At 36.7% G+C, this 18,388-nt stretch overlaps 1 pseudogene; it reads right to left on the minus strand.

Annotated features, from left to right (window-relative positions):
* Positions 1 to 11,569: 11,569 nt before the first annotated feature.
* On the minus strand, positions 11,570 to 17,940 carry LOC122033352 (annotated as a pseudogene).
* Between the last annotated feature and the right edge of the window lie 448 nt (positions 17,941 to 18,388).

Consider the following 18,388-nt stretch of genomic DNA (forward strand, 5'->3'; position numbering starts at 1 on the left):
GCTCCTTAGAGGCCCTTGACATGGGCGCCTAGACAGGCTCTGAGCACTTGGAGCTCGATTTTCCAGCTTTTAATCTTCTGCAACATAGAGTTAGCACAATAAAAAATAATATAACATAAAGTAAACATTTCACAGTCTCTGGATTGTCCAGTCCTAACTTTGAGTTTCACTGAAACTTTAGGTCAAACCGATATCTGCTATTCCTTCAATCGGGAATGTGTCCTCAATGGATCTCTCCTCCAATTATTTACCTCTACTTACCAATTGCAGACTTCCTTGATGTCACGTCCCATTACCCACCAGGACTTCCTGTCAGATCTTAACCAATCTAAATTTTAGCTAATCATCTAGTCCTCCTTGATCCGACTAAACTTCTTGCCAACTATCTAGTCTTCTCTGACTCTACTGGACTTCCTGCTAATTGTCTAGTCCTCCTGATCTAACTGGACTTCAGCCTGGTATCTGGTCCTCTAGACTCATCAAGTTTATATCCTGCACACTTGGTTGACAGAGTAGATCACAATCATCTAACTTTAATTCACTTGTCATTCATCAAAACTTGAGTTAGATCATTAGTGCTAACTGCACCAACACTAACTGGGTTTCAGCCTAGTATTAGGTCCTCTAGAGTTATCAATTCCTGCACATTTAGTAACAAGGTTAAATAACATAACATCTAACTTTAATCCATTTATTATTCATCAAAACCTAAATTTAACTATTCATATTAACTACACCAACACCTATAGCCTGACGGCCTGCCACACTAGGTTTTTGAGCATCGTAGGTGTCTAAAATTACACTGCTGGAGAATCGAAACCTCGACGCTGAGTGCATCCACCGTACCTCTTGCCAACTTGTTATGCTCTGGGAGCAACCACTCATCCTTTAGTTTATGTTTAATTACCATTAGGTATCTAACTTATGCTGATTAATCCTGGGAGTGATCGATCTGGTCCCATGAAAATTTTTCACCAGTAATTGCTTATCCTTTGTTGTCGCAAAAGGTGATAATCCTCACCTTATAGTCCTCTAGGACTGCTCATCCTTTAGTGCAGCACCTTTTTTTCTCACTTCATGGGCCCTTCCAGGATTGTCGTCTGCGATTTGGAATGGAGGTAAATTATGAGGCTAGCTTTGCCTAATACAGTGGCCCTTTGCATGGGGTCAAGTTGTAGGGATCTAGAGTGAAAAATAAATTAAAATACAATGGAAATTGATCCCTTCAGAGATCCATATGAATGCAGAACTACTCTTGTGACTACTCTACCAAGTAGGATTGTGACCTTTGATGCATGAACAACCCTCGAAAATCTGTTAGTCAGGTCAATCTGAGCATGATCAAAATATTCACGCCTCTACAGTATCTACACTAGTACGCCCCTTGTTTCATCTCACAAACTCAGTAATTGGAGAATCTCACACACCTTCAACTTCTTGCTAGAGATGACTATTTAAGGTAGAATCCAAGAAGAAACTAACTCTTCACCTTCTTAATCTCTTTAAAGAGATGGATATTTAAGATGATAAAAAGAAAAAGCTAATAACTCTTTACCTTCTTAGCCCTCTTTAAAGAGATAGTTATTTAAGATGGCAAAAGAAAAACTAATGACTCTTTACCTTCTTAGCCCTATTTAAAGAGATGACTATTAGTGTTTCTCTTAGTGGGCTATAGTTGGGTTGGGCCCTAAAAGAAAAGGAAAAATATTGAATTCGCTCATTAAATCAATAAGCTTAAGATTTAAAATCAATTTCAGATTTAAGGCTTAGACCCATATTATTTTAGTCAAGCTAAAATAAATCAATATTCAAATTAACATGCTCTTTGTATGTGACCCAATAGGTTCTCGTAATATTGACAGTGTTTCTAAAACTATTTTAAATGCACAAGCAATGAGTGGTATCTAACAATATATCATTGTTACCCAAGTAACAAGAATGTTGAGATCCGACATAACCTGTTTGTAACCATTATTTTGCATAGCTCGGTATTTTTGTCCTTAATATCTAGATTGATTCATGAGGCATAGACCATGTCATCCTCTCATCAATGTAAGTGTTTCTTGATCTCTAAATAGACTCAATCAAATATGTTTAATATTTCATATTGACATTTTTGAGCATAGTCATGCATTTTAGTAGCCTTACTTAATCAGGGAGTCCACTAATATGTCTTCCATTATATGAAAAGGAAAAATTTCATCTACATCACTCACATCCCTCATCATAGTTCATTGTATACCCAGTGAACGGCTTTATAGTTCATTTTGATATATGTGACATTTGTCGATACCAAAATATACAACTCCTTGTGTAAGAATCGTAATATCTTCAAGTTTAAGGAATATTTATACTAATAGTCACTGTAAAATATTTTTGATACTTATATAACGATTCATGAAATTTCTCATGTGGGTCAATTTAGTACAGATTCTCTAATATATAATCATGTGTTAACTTGATATCTTATATACATGACTTGTGGGAATAAGTCATCAGTTGATCTAAATATTAGTCTCAACGTATTAATATTGTCCTTGTATATTAATACTTGATTAGGAATAATTAAGAGTATTGTTATATATATATATATATATGATATGTTATAAACTAGAATCTACTATTCTAAGCACTATATTTACTCAGCTTGCACAAACATCAAGTAAATATAGCAAACAAAACATTGTCTATTATAAATATCATATAATATGTCCTAAGCCAATCAACTTATGATTAACTATCAGGGTTGACACTAACAATCTTCCACTAGCACTAAAGTCAATCATTGAAGTATCGAATACCAAGTCATCAAGTGTGACCATCATGCTTCCTCTATGCTATGACCTTAATCAGTGGATTCGCAATGTTGTCATCAATCGACACTCTACATATTGTTACATCTCCTCTATCGATAATCTCTTGAATGAGATGAGACTGCTGAAGTATGTATATGGATTGTTGATAAAACCTAGATTCCTTCACCTGTGTAATAATCTCATTATTATCGCAATAGAGGTCTATTGGTTTAGAAATGCTAGGAACCACACCAAGTTCTTTGATGAACTTTTTATCCAAATATCCTCTTTTGCTGCATTAGAAGCAATAATACACTCAACCTCTGTAGTAGAATCAGTAATTGTATCTTGCTTTGAATTCTTCCAACTCACAACATCACCATTTAAGTAAAACACGTATCCTGACTACGATCTCGAATCATTCTTGTCGACTTGGAAGCTTGTTGTTGGTCCACATGGTTGTTTTGATGTGATCAATCAAGTCAGGTTATGTCTTGTTTGATTTTGATCCCTATGTCTAAGTGTGCAGGAGCTTAGGAGCGTAGGAAGTCGAGCGGAAGATGCAGCTATCGAGAATGACGACACGGGAAGGAAGCTGACGGGCACGGTGCGTCCGAAGGACGAGAGAGCTGCGGAAGAGTACACCGGTGGACGAGAAGAACGTACGCGTCGTTCGAGGAACGAGAAGCTGGGGCAGAAGCCTGCTCAAGGAGAAGACCGGAAATTGAGTTCGGATGAGCCCTATTTCGGTTGGTCGCAATCACCTAAGGAATTAGGACTTCGGAAGCTGAAAAGGAGAAAAAGATAAGTTGGAGTTATTTATACCCTGCAGCATTGAGGGCGACCTCATGCCGTTGAGGGCACCCTCCACATTGAGGGCGCCCTCCATGGTGTTGAGAGTGCCCTCAACCCAGTCTTTGTGATCGTTGACATGCGGATAAAGCTTTATCCGCTTATCCCCTTGGAGGCACCCTCAACCCCTTTGGAAGCGCCCTCAAAACTCAAGATAGGATTTCTAGGAGCTATATTAAGGCTCATGGAGATAGGAAATAATCATTCAACTCAGTATTCAATTTCCTAGCAACTCTTGAGCTCTCTAAGTGTGTAAAAGGCTTCTCCGCCTTCAGAGAAGGAGATTCTTAGTGCGCTGTTCAACCACCTTGGATTAACAACCATCTAGGTTGTAACCAAGTCAAATTGTTGAGTCTCTTATTTTCTATTTCTTTTATTTTATTTGTTATTATTTTATTGTTACTATTTTAGAGTTGAAAGATCGAGGAGGGTATTTTCTTATTGCAGACAATTCACCCCTCCCCTCTTGTCGGTCCTACTACACCAACAATTGGTATCAGAGCCAAACAGCCTCAGAATGACTAACCGTCGTCTGAAGCAACAAAGATCAAGATGATGGCCGGTGCAAGTATTCATCCCCCGAAATTCGACGGAGACTTCGCTACATGGAAATGCCAAATGGAGGTATTCTTCAAAATAGAATTTGATATTCTTTTAGTTATGAAATATGGTTTAGCAACCCTTAAAGACAAGGAAGAATACAACTGATGAAAAAGGAACAAGCTGATTTTGTGGCCAACGGAAAGGCAGAGTTCCATCTGCTCAACGTTTTGCCACCCCAGGAGGTAAGTCGGATCGGAAGCTACGACTCCGTCAAAGACCTCTGAGAAAAATTCCTGGAGCTCCACAAAGGCACCTTAGAAGCGAAGTTAGCAAGGCGCGACATTCTCCGAACTCAGCTTACAAATCTTCGGATGAACAATGGCGAGAAGGTAGCGCAACTCCAAGTAAGAATCAAGGAGCTAATAACTCAACTGAACAACTTCGGAGAATCGGTAACAAACCGAGACTCGATTCGGTATGCGCGCAATGCCTTCTCAAGAACTCCAGAATGGGCGTCCTTAGTAGATGCATACTACATCTCTAAGGACTTTGAGGTAAGTACACTAGAAAATTTATTTTCTACATTTGAACTTCACGAGTCTCAAATTGCAGAACCTAAACAAATAGACTAATAGAGAAGTTAAATCTCAATGTTGCCCTTCAAGCCGAGATGGACGATCCCGACTCTGAAGCGTCGATCGATGAAACTGAAGCGACGCTATTGGTAAGAAAGTTAAATAAATTTATTAAGACTAATAAATTTAGATTGCAGTCGAGAAAACATCAACGCAATAGAAGGACGGTCTGATGCTACAACTGTTGGTTGCTACTCGGAAAACCTATAGGTTCCACTGTACAAAATTTTTGTACAAAGGTCTGAACCTTTTCCTAGCTACCATGTGTTCTTTTAAATTAAATTTTGGATCGCCTGCGGAACTTAACACGTTTGATCCAAAACTTAATCTATTTGTTCTTTTAGGTTTTGACTTGGATCTCCTGCGGAACTTAACACGTTCGACCCAAGTCTCCTTAAGTTATTAATTCCATTAAATATTATTTTCCATAATTGGTTCCCAGTACTGACGTGGCGAGGCACATGACCTTCTTGGATATGGGAGCAACCACCACCGACTAGACAAAACCTTTTATAGAAAGATAATATTTAATTTCCTAAAATAACTTTAGGTTAACCAAAAAGAACAATCAAATCACAAGGAAAAGAAAAAAAACAAAAGAACACAACTTCGAAAAACATATTCAAAATTCTAGAACGTAAGCTTCTTGTATTTGGTATTATTTCCATAAATAACTAGCATGATGCGGAAAGAAAAATTACTAGTTATACCTTGTAGAAAAACCTCTTGATCTTCTACCGTATACCTCTTCTAACCTCGGACGTTGTGTGGGCAACGATCTTCCGAGACGAGAAACCACCAATCACCTTCTTCTCCTCCTAGCTAGGTTCGGCCAACAAAGAGGAAGCTTCACCGAGGAAGAAAATCAAAACACTAACCAAACTCCAAGAGATGCTAGCTTTCTCTCCTTCTTCTTCTTCTTCTCCGAGTAGTATCCGGCTACCACAAGAGCTCCAATGGAAGAGAAGGGTTCGGCCACCACAAGAGGAAGAGAGGGAGAGGATGGCCGGCCACACCAAGGAACAAAAGAGGGAGAGAAATAAAAGATGTTGTGTCTTGTGAAGGCACCCTCACCCCTTCTTTTATATTCCTTGGCCTAGGCAAATTAGGAAATTTAATTACAATAAAATTTCCTTAATTCCCTTGACATGATTTAATTGAGAAAAATAAAATAATATTTCCCCAATTAATCAATGATGGCCGGCCACATCAATGGGAAGCAAATTGGACAAGTTTCAATCAGCAATTAAAACTTTCCTTATTTGTTTTCGGAAATTTTTAAAAATAAAATTTCTCTTCAAAAAATCTCTTCATGATTAATAAAAAAAAATTTCCATAATTTTAATTTTACAACATGTGAATAATTTTTAAAGAGAAAATAAAATATCTCACCAATGTACAAATAAGGAAAGAGATCTAATCTCTTTCTTTAATCTTTTGTAAATTTTACAAGAGAGATAATTTAATTTAAATCCTCTTTAATAAATTATTTCTTCCACATAATAAAAATTAAAATTGAAATTCTTTTTAATTTATTTTGGCCGGCCCTACTAGCTTTGGTTCAAGCTAGGGCCGGCCACCCAATATTATACCTAGGCCGGCCCTAGCTTGTTCCCAAGCTAGCTTGGCCGACCCCTATTGGGTGGGTATAGAAGGTGGGTATAGGTGGGTATAGAACTCTATAAATAAGAGGCTACGATAGGGACCGAGAGGAGGAATTGGTTTTGGTCTCCCGATAAAATTAAGCATCCCGTGTTCGCCCCGAACACACAACTTAATTTTATCAATGATAATTCATTTCACTAGAGAACTATCATTGAACTACCGCGCCAATCCCAAATTATATTTTTGGGCTCCTTTTTATTATGAGTGTGTTAGTCTCCCTGTGTTTAAGATATCGAATGTCCACTAATTAAGTGAGTTACTGACAACTCATTTAATTAATATCTAAATCCAAGAGTAGTACCACTCAACCTTATTATCATGTCGGACTAAGTCCACCTGCAGGGTTTAACATGACAATCTTTATGAGTTCCTCTTGAGGACATTATCAACCTAGTATCTCTAGGACACAGTTTCCTTCTATAATCAACAACACACACTATAAGTGATACCATTTCCCAACTTATCGGATTTATTGATTCATCGAACTAAATCTCACCCATTGATAAATTAAATAAATAAATATCAAACATATGTGCTTGTTATTATATTAGGATTAAGAGCACACACTTCCATAATAACTGAGGTCTTTGTTCCTTTACAAAGTCAGTATAAAAGAAACGACCTCTAATGGTCCTACTCAATACACTCTGAGTGTACTAGTGTAATTATATAGTTAAGATAAACTAATACCTAATTACACTACGACCTTCTAATGGTTTGTTCCTTTCCATTTTAGTCGTGAGCTACTGTTTATAATTTATAAGGTACTGATAACATCATCTTCTGCATGTGACACCACATACTATGTTATCTACAATATAAATTATATGAACAACTACAAACAAATGTAGACAATTTGACCAAATGTGATTCTTTATTCATAATGAATGTTTACAAAGCTTAGGCTTTCAGTATACACTCCAACAATAACTACAACGAGGAAGGGCACATCAAGGATGACTACCCAAAATTAAAGAAAATGGACAAGGAAAAGTCTCAGAGACCGGCGTGCTCTAAACGCCAGAGTCTGAAGATTGCATGGGATGAATCATCATCCTCCGAATATGAAGTCGAAGTCTTCTCGGGATTAGCACTGATGGTTAACCATCAAATTGAAGTAGAAACCGGCTCAGAGATGAGCATAGATGAAGGGGGAGGATCATCAGAAAAAGAATGTTGCGATGAATGGGGAGCATCAGAAATTGAGGTAAGTAAGATACGTACTCTAACTCCTAAGCAGTCCGTTCAGCTCATTAAAGTGCTTACTGAAGATTTAGTTAAATTAGAAAAGAAAAATGATGAGTTAAAATTACACTTAGCAAAGACATGTCCTCTAAAAATGTACGATAATCTAAAATTAGAGAATGAAAAATTGAAAATTGAAATTAAAAAATTGAAAAATGATCATGCATGCTTAAATAAATTTCAAAAATCAAAACTTAAGTTGTATGAAAAATTGAACTGGTACATTAGAAAATATCAGGGGCAACTTAGAAAAATTCCCAGAAATTATGTAGCCCCTAAGTTTTTGATTAATCCTGTAGGAAGGAACCTATACTGTGTTTCAAAATCTTTTCTAAATTAAATTTTTGTAAGTTAGCGCCTTCAACAAGAAAAATTAAATAGTTAATTTTCTTTGTGAGACTTTGTCTAAGAAAGTGGTTGTTGCTCCAATAACCAAGAAGGCCTAGTGCCTCGCCACTACCTGGAAGCCAAAATATTGAAATAAGATGTTTAATTAACTTACTGATAAATCATGAAAATAGAAATTAGATAATGCTTTAACAAGTTTTTTAAAACATTTTTTGGAAATTTCTCAAAAATATTTTGTTTAAATTGCCTAAAGGTTAGAGTTCTTTGTTAACTTAAATTTATTTTAAAAAAATCCTACCCCGCTTTTGTTGTGATCAAAGGGGGAGAGTTAGGAACAAGTTTAGGGGAGTAAATATTTTTAAAAAATTGGTACTTAAAAAAAAATTGGTACTTAAAAAAAAAATTGGATAGGAACAAGTTAATATTTTTTTTACTTAAAAAATTACAAATTCTATTATTACAATCTTTATGCTTAAAATATTAGTTTAGTAATTTCTTTAAATTACTTCTTCTCTGTTTTTTCCCTAACTTAAACTTGAGTTGATGCACATCAAAAAGAGGGAGATTGTTGGTCCCCATGGTTGTTTTGATGTGATCAACCAAATTAGGTTAGATTCTGTTTGATTTTGATCACGGTGTCTAAGTGTGCAAGAGCTTAGGAGCGCAGGAAGTCGAGCGGAAGATACAGCTAGCGAGAAGGATGACACGGGAAGAAAGCTGACGGGCACGGTGCATCCGAAGGACGAGAGAGCTGCGGAAGAATACACCGGTGGACGAGAAGAACGTGCGTGGCATTAGAGGGACGAGAAGCCGGGGTGGAAGCCTGCTCGAGGAGAAGGCCGAAAATTGGGTGGTTCGGGTGAGCCCTATTTCGGTTGACCGCAATCACCCAAGCAATCGAGACTTCGGAAGCTGAAAAGGAGAAAAAGAGAAGTTGGAGCTATTTATACCCTGCAGCATTGAGGGCGACCTCATGGCGTTGAGGGTGCCCTCAACCCAATCTTTGTGACTGTTGGCATGCGGATAAAACTTTATCCTCTTATCCCATTGGAGGCACCCTCAACGCCTTTGGAGGCACCCTCAAGACTCGAGATAGGATTTCCATGAGCTATAAAAAGACCCCTGGAGTTAGGAAATAATCATTCAACTCAGTATTCAATTTTCTAACAACTCTTGAGCTCTCTAAGTGTGTAAAAGGATTCTCCACCTTCAGAGAAGAAGATTCTTAGTGCGATGTTCAACCGCCTTGAATTAACAACCATGTAGGTTGTACCAAGTCAAATTGCTAAGTCTCTTATTTTTTGTTTCTTTTATTTTATTTGTTATTATTTTATTATTGCTATTTTAGAGTTGAAAGATCGAAGAGGGTATTTTTTTATTGTAGGCAATTCACCCCTCCCCTCTTGCCGGCCCCGCTGCACCAACACTTGCATCATTGTAACCATTTACAATGAGCCTCTCATCACCTCCATATATCAAGAAATTATCTTTATTTTTTCTCAAGTATTTAAGAATATTCTTGACCACGGTCCAATGACTCTCACCCGGATCTGATTGGTATCTACTCGACATGCTAATGCATACAAGACATAAGACGAGTACATAACATTACATATATATATGATAGATCCAATAACATATGCATAAGGAATCTTCTCCATCCTATCCCTCTCCTCCTTAGTAGAGAGACATTGAGCCTTCAAAAAGGCTCACACCATCTGACATTGGTAAGAAATCTCTTTTAGAATTTTGCATAACAAAACGATTAAGTATTTTATCAATATATATATTTTGACTTAGACTAAGAAATCTATTAGATCTATCTTATCTTCATACTAAAATATAAACTACTTCATTTAAATCTTTTATTGAGAAATAATTCTCAAACCAAATTTTTATAGACAGTAGGATAGAAATATCATTTTGTATGCATAATAGTCTTTTTATAATCATATGAAAATTATAATATTTTAACCTGCACAACAGAGGTAGGTAGAAGTGGTAAAATAGGTACTTAATTTACACATAAATATTATTGGAAATAGTAAAAAGTATATATATCTTTTCTATATTTAGTCAATCATATTTTTTTTCTAAATAGGATTTTTAATTCTCTGACTTCCTGAATATCCATATCACTAACTAACAATACATATAGATCATCTTTTGCTTTCTCCTTTAATCTGTCTATTTGTATGACTTCTATTTGTATCTTGTCATGGCACAACTCACAAGTAATAGTGAACTATTTAGGATCTATTTGTATTTGTATGACTTCTATTTGTATCTTTTCATGGGACAAGTAATAGTGAACTATTTAGGAGGGACTATATCATCTTCTACTCCAATGCATATACATATATAGAGCAACCATAATTTTTTTATTTTAAAAAAATAAAATAATAATAATGAGTGAACAATCAAATCCATTATGTGGAAAAAAAAAACAAACTCATAATTAAGATCCACCATCTTCATGGGGATCGTCTTCTCCACTTCTTAATCACTAGCTATATATAGTTCAAGGAATGTTAACTTGAATTGAGTTTTTCCTCAACGCCGCCGACAATGACCGCCGCGGTTAAGGCTGTGAGTGCAGCCTGATTTCCCTGATGGCGTCACCTTTCCTTGCGGGAGAGACTGCAACAGCAGCTCGCCATCGACGACGTTGTAGTACTCTCCATGCATCCCCAGCGGCCTCGCCGCCACCATCAGACATATGCTCGCTACCAGCAGCACCAACACCAGCTGCTTCTTTGAAACCATTACACCGGCCATTCACTACTTGTCTAGCTCAACTCAACGGAGAGAAGGAGAAATGGAGAGAAGAATTGATCAATTAATGATGGTATAATTAACTGATCTACCAGTGTGTGTGTATATATATATATATATATATTGAACGAACTTGTGCATGGGTTTTGAATTTGAAGTCCACGCACAACATATTGGTCGTTCAACAGGCAAATTAAAAGACTCGTTCAAAACGCGGTTGTTTCAACTTGAAACCTACGGCGTTTTCATTCTTAATTCGATCGAGTTCGAGTATAAGTCATGATTTTGACTCAAGTGACGCGATCAGTCTGAAAACGAGGAGCGATCGCATGAGGAAGGATTGCTTCATTTGACCGGAATCACGAGAAGGCCGAGGTTGATGGTTCTGCGAAAGGGCAGCTGTTGATGAATTCAACCGATTGAATTGATTTCTAAATAAACTCATTGCAATTTAAGATTAGAAAGAAGAAAAAAACTCGCGAATGGTAGATTGGTGATGAGGAAAATTATAGATTCAAGTACCAGAATAGAGTTTTAATGGCTGTATAGCTAGTTCTCTTTCACGATATTTACTCTTAATGACAAAGGTTCTCCGTGAAAATCTTTTACTCTGTACTCGCTTTGTCGTAACATCAAAGTGCAACCCAAAATACAAAAATAAAAGAAATCACCTATCAATTACTACTCATTGTTGAAGTACCCAAACAAAAATGAAGTATAGAATTAAGTACCATTGGCCTCTGGAATATGATGAATAGTATACTTGCGTTGATAATTTACAAGGGTTAGTCTTTCTCTCGAACGCAAGTACAATAAAGGGCCTAATTACATTAGTTTTAAAGCATATGTTAAACATTTACATTAATATTGTACAGTGATAATCAGGTTTCTCAAAGGACTAAGATATAGGTAAGGTAGCTCCGTATAAAGCTATAAAATACTAGTTCTATAAATCTTTTTGAAGAAGTCCTCTTCCTTGCAGTACTGCAAAGCCACCTTGTAGACTTCTATGAGAAGTTTGGGGAATCGACTTGCAAAGTACGAATCAAATCCTTCAGGAACAGGTCCGAGAATTTCCTGGAAGTAATGTGAATTATTTAAAGGATTCATTTGAGCTATAAAAAAAATGATTCAGAATAATAATTTTAAACAGGTATCACATTCAATACTGTTTTCTAAAGTTTAACGAAACACGCAGCCAATGCTAACTACATTTGTGCGAGTAAAAATGACAACAAACATCAATCAAGGCTTTGAGAACCACCCTGCCAAAAGAAGAATAAAATTGTGCAGATCAACAAAGTTCTGTTAAGCATAATGCTTAGGTTTGCCATTGAATCAATGACCATATACCAACAATCAAGGCTTAAAGTTCAAGAGAGGAGAAACTAAATAGAATTATCTTCCTGACAACAGAAAGGTAATAATATGGACATTACTTGGGTGGAAAAGCACAAAGATGTAGATATATCTGCAATGAATGGATGCATTAAGCAATATAGAATGGTTGAAGAAAAAGAATTTACTGGAAATCAATAGATAATCCAAACTAATATATTGTAAATCAAAAGTATTGCCGAAACTGAGAGCCGCCAATAGATTGACATTGCGTGGCAAGTCAAAAGAAACACTTATTTGTTGCTTTGTCAGAATTTTCATTGATCTTATCAATTTGAAAAGGAAAAAAAAGAGCTATGATATTCATAAGGAAAATTCTTAAGGATAGACACATAAATGATGGGACCCACCATTTCACTTTTTGTGGGTCCCATCATTTATGTGTCTATCCTTAAGAATATCATTTCTCGAAAAAAAATTGTTAGATATTTTTAATTTCTTTTATGCAAAATATTTCATTAATTTTTCATGGAAGTTTATTTTCTTTTGATTATAAGCACACGTTATGTTTATATAGTTTTCTTCTTTTTATTATGTGTAGCATAGTTGAGGCTAACAAAAATATATATGAATAGTATGGACCATGATTTTGCTAATTAAGTCTATATTTTAAAACAATGCCAATATAAGTTGTTTTTTATTATATATATATATACACACACAAATTTGTTATGTTGGGCGACACACGCGGAGGCACCTCCCCACGTGAGAGGCGCCCACGTGTGTTGTCCAATATAACAAATCTCTCTCTCTCTCTCTCTCTCTCTCTCTCTCTCTATATATATATATATATATATATATATAGGATAAGCAAATGGTCTTTGTTATTTTGTGTTAATAAATATAAAATTTTAATATGATAAGAGCAAATATTCAAATCTTTATGATGTGAATGGATTAAAGACGTCATTCTTAAACAAATTGTACAAATATAATATTATATTGTTGGTTCAATCACTGACTATTTTTTAACCAAAAAGAGACAAATCAAAAAGACTTCAACCTAGAATGACCCATTAAAAGAGAAAGGCATGACAAGTTTTCTCAAAATTCGTACTCTGACAAACAACGTTTTCATGATAATTATGTTAAAGAGTAATGCAATTTCAAAAAGAATCACATAAATACTTAACTGAAACAAGTCATGGCATGTGACAAATTGATTTCAAAGTTGGAAGGAGTTGGAAGTAACAAACCTGGAGAGGTTTGGGTAGCTCCCTATAATGGTTCAACTTGTTTCTTATTACTCGAAGAAGATCTCGCATGCAATCAAATCGATATTTTCGATAACGACCCATATCTGTTATTAAGGCAACGTCCAATTTTTCTTTCCATTTCCCACCAAATGCAGCTGCTGCACTATTTTTTAGTGCTTTGAGAAGATCTGATTCATTCTCTCTGTCCTCCAATTCAATTCTATCACTCAAATCTCGTAGGAATGAGAGTCGTGTCTCAGAACTCCAGAAAAGAGGATGATGTAATACTTCCACTGCATTTGGCCTGTTCATATCAAATGATGCTATTATACAAAGCAATGAAAATGGAGAGAAATGACCACAGTGCAAATTAATATTAAATAGATGCAATTAAGAAAGCAATGAAAATGGGAGAAAATGATTATAATGAAAATTAAAGAGTCAAAGAATTTCAGCCTACCTCATCTGCGGCTCAGGATGTAACAATTGACAAAGTAGATGTTCAGCCTCTGGTATATGATCGACCAAAAAGAGGTCCATGTGATTCTTCACAATGTTTGAATCCCTTTCAAAGTGATTGCCAAATGGATGTTTGCCTTTGGTGATGCAAAAGAACAGAATACAACCCAAACTGAACAAATCCACAGCTCGTGTCTGACGTCCATGAAGGAGTTGCTCTGGAGCTTGCCAGCCTGAACTACCAGACCCTGGTTACGTCAATACAAACTTATTCTTAGTCCACTTGAAACATTATACAAATTAAAGAGAATCTATATTGAATTACATTCTGCACTCACCAGTGGCATTACGACTCAAACAAGTCATGTCTTCAAGCAGGCGTTTGCTAATGCCCATATCAGACAGTTTGGCATTAAAATATCTATCATTGCTTATTAAGACATTTTGAGGTTTTAGATCCCGATGTATGATTCCAAGTTCATGAAGATGTGCAAGACCAGAAATTACATCTCTGTATTACAAAATGGAGCACAGACAGATTACAAATTGACAATAAATAAATAAATGGCTTAAAAATTTTGAAATCTATATTATCAAAATTTGAATAAAAAGAGCCGAGGGAACCTATGTAAATAACAATAACCATCCTAAAGTTATGCATGTGAAAAAGGCTTCCCACAATGTATAGAATACATCAAAATCATTTGACAAAGTTGTTCAAGTGTACTTTGACAATGAGGATCTAAAGCGTTGGACTGATAAATTCAAATAATGTGTTGGAAGGTTGGTGTGACATAGACTTGAACCAGGTTCAATATTAAGCTGGCCAAGTAATAAAATTTGTAGCAAGGCTCAATATTTCTTTCATAATAGAAGATATAAAGTTGCTAAAAGATTCTTCACTATAAACAACTAAAGTGCCTGATTCAATCAAATGAGGCAAAACTCAGCTGCATGTTAAGTTATGTTTGAACTTTTGTGCATGTCCAGAATGTCCTAGTAAGTGCTAATTCACAACTCTTCAAAGTTCTCTAGCTATCTATGATCGAATAAGGAAAAAAAAATACTAGATATATTTTTGTTGCAATAAATCAGGATGCACAGTTAAAGTGAAAGCATGTTTAAGAACAAGAAAGGAAATGGGGGACAGCAACAAACTCCAACCTCATAAGTTTTAAGAGCTGAGAGGAAGGAAGCCCATTAGCACTCCACAAAGAAAATTCCTTTCCAACATTTTTCACCAAGCCTAACTGAAGTTTGCACTCAATGAGAGTATTTGAAGTTCCATTTCCCGCATATTTAGAATCTGAAGAAGACTCTGAGCACAATTGTATTAGATCACTTAGGCTGCAAGTACAGCGCTCCAATGAGATATAGACAAAATCCAGATCTTGTTCCACCCCGTACCACCGAACAATATTTGGATGCCGATCAGATGCAATAAGATTCTGAATCTCTTTAAGAGCCACATCATCATGCACACGAAGGATCAACTGCGACTGGTCGGCCATCATAAAGTCCTTCAAAGACAACTGTACCATTGCTCCCTCGGCCAATTTCAGTATTTGTAACAAAGAGTCTGCCAACCCAACGCCCATCACTACTATCATCTGGCTTTGTGAGGTTTATGAATGAGTAACTCCTATTGTCTTGAATTTGACTGGGTTCAACAGTTTCAGTATTTTCTCCATTTGATACAATATTTTGATCATCAATATCACTGCTGGTATAACTTTTAAAATTTCCAGCTTTCAGGAGTTTTTTTCTCTTGGAAAGCACAGATTGTTTTTGTATTGAATCATCATATTCTTTATTATAATTCAACCATTTTCTCAACCAAAAACCGGAAAACATCAATAGAGCAGCGCAAAATAGAATCCAAAGCCAAATGTAACCTTGACCGTTAATAAACTGCAATGACAACCACAAATTCATAGGGGCATCAGAATATTCACTTGTTGAATATTCCTTTGGGTCATCTAACAACTTCTGTGATGCATTGGGAATATCTTTTCCAGAACTCGGTCTAAAATGTTCAGCAGGTAAACTTGGTCTAGCAGCAATGCAGTTTCCCAACGGGCATGCTTTTGGAGAAACAGGCACAGGTAAGCCTTGTGTTACATCCAAAGAGGTAAACAAAACATCTGGTTTTCCAGATAGCTGGACACGGACTGACTTGGAAGCAGTAAGAATTCCCAATGAACAATTATCAATTGCTTCACATTCAGACGATTGCACATAATGCTTCCCAGACAACATTCCAGCAGTTGGTTTAGATGGGGCAGGTAGCATAAGCTTTGGCTCAGGTGATTGATCAGCTTCAACCTGAATGTAGACAGGAATATTCCTTTCAGTCATGGCGGGTAGTTCCGTCCCACCATCCACAGTGGGTGGAAATCCAGTCCCAACATTATAAGCACTTATACGAGAAATCATAACGCTCCACAAATGATTGTTTATCTCATAACTGTCGAGAAAATAATCTGTTCTTATAATGGTTATGTAAGTAGCATTGCCAGATTCTAATGTGGATGCAATGGACTGCTCTCTAGCAGAACGCACTCCAACAGTTGCCAAATTTAAAGGGTCCATGTCATTATAAATTAACTCCCCACTTTCTGCATCAACCACATAAAAAGTTGATGTCTTTGTTCCAGTAGTGATGATTGATCCTTCAACAATAGGTGCTCGCTGGACACATTCCTCAATGGACCAGCTATGCTTCTATATGAAAAGAAAGAAAGCATAAAATAATTCAGTTGAATTTGCCAATCACATAGGACAAAATAAAAACTAGGAACGTTTAAATTTTAGGCTTCACAGAGTGTATTCTACACTGAGCTACCAATCTTAATGGGAATGATTTGAAGCTTGAAATTGCGATTGTAAAATATATATATCAAAAGGACACTAAGAGCGTACCCTTTTCCCAGAATTCTTGCTGTATTCATAGAGTTCCCCATCGCCATCAGATGACACAATATATTCAGGATCAACAATTGAAGGAGAATGCCACGAATATGAAAGCGGCTGACCAGTCAAAAGCTTCCACTGAGGTTTCTTGGATCTATTCATGAAATAGATAGTACCATTTGGCAACGCGAGGAGGAATTTATCATGTTTACTGCATCATATTTGCAAATGTATTAGCAAATGCCCAATTATTGAAGCGCGGCAAGTTTAGATGCTTAGACAAGTTAATATGATTAAACGCAAACGCTTAAGACCCACAGTTTCGTCAGTGTTAAAGAAGCTTGGTCTCCATTACCTCAAAATGGATGCTAAAGTCAGAACACACTAGAACAATAATAAATCAGATCTTTGCTTAATCTAAAGAAATCAAAAGAACAATCAAACATACAAAAACACGCATAAATGCAGAAATGTTCTCCTATTCACATGAACCCAAAATCCCCATACTTACTTTTCATCCACACTCAAGATCGTTCTCTTTCCGGTACTTGTTATAGCCGTCGGGAAGGGTACTAGATCATTGGACAACGGGCGGTGTTCACTCTCGTTCTCTGCATCAGAGACCTGGACAGCAGGCGAAGCTGAAAGAGAAAACCGATGCGGATAAGAAGAGGGGGGAGAAGAAGAAACAGCTGCTGCTGCATCTGCCAGCCATGGTTCGCCCTCCACCGGCGAATCAAGCACCGATGGCGTCAGCACGCCGGAGGTGAGAAACCCCAAGACAACCACGGCGAAGAAGAACACGAGGCTCTTGACCGAGAGCCTCATCAAGCATCGAATTGAGAAGGCAGAGAGGAGTTGTTATTTGGCAGGGGCGATCAGATCTACTCGGAAAGCAAAATAAACGCAGAGGAAGCAAAACTTTAGGGCAACGAGATGGATTCGAGTAGCGAAAAGAAGGCGATTCCTTGCTCTCTCCCTCTCTCCTCCTCCTCCTCGTCGTCTTTCGTCGCCTCCTTGCTGCCGCCGCCGCAATTGGAAGGAAAATGGGAAGCGTCGACACGTTCCGTGTTTATCCCATCACAGAAATGAATCGCGGATCCCGTAAATTATTTTTGGTATTCGAAATATACGCATTTGACTAAGTACTCACTAGGTTTACACAAATGCTCGAGCCATAGATTTTTATGTTCGAAATATACTCGTCCTATTTTTAACTGCTCCATATTGCAGATTATATGCAAATATTCGAAAAAAAATATTTCTATATAATTTTTAAAAAACTTAAAATAATTTTTTTTAAAATGATGGGCTTGAGCTGGTAGGTAGGGTCCAATTGGGCTCCGTCTAGATGGTTAACCTGAAGTCACTGATTGAATCTGAGTCGGACCTGACCAACTGATCCGTTTCAATCGTGTTGAATATTCATCGACCATATTATAGACGTGAGAAACGTTAAGCAAATTTGACGGCTGATATTGTTTGATTGTTTGTCATGGGGCATCCTGTCAGGTCAAAATTTGGAAGAAATTTTATCATCTTCTAATCCAACATTCCAACATTT

This window comes from Zingiber officinale, chromosome 11B, assembly GCF_018446385.1.
Source record: "Zingiber officinale cultivar Zhangliang chromosome 11B, Zo_v1.1, whole genome shotgun sequence".
NCBI lineage: Eukaryota > Viridiplantae > Streptophyta > Magnoliopsida > Zingiberales > Zingiberaceae > Zingiber > Zingiber officinale.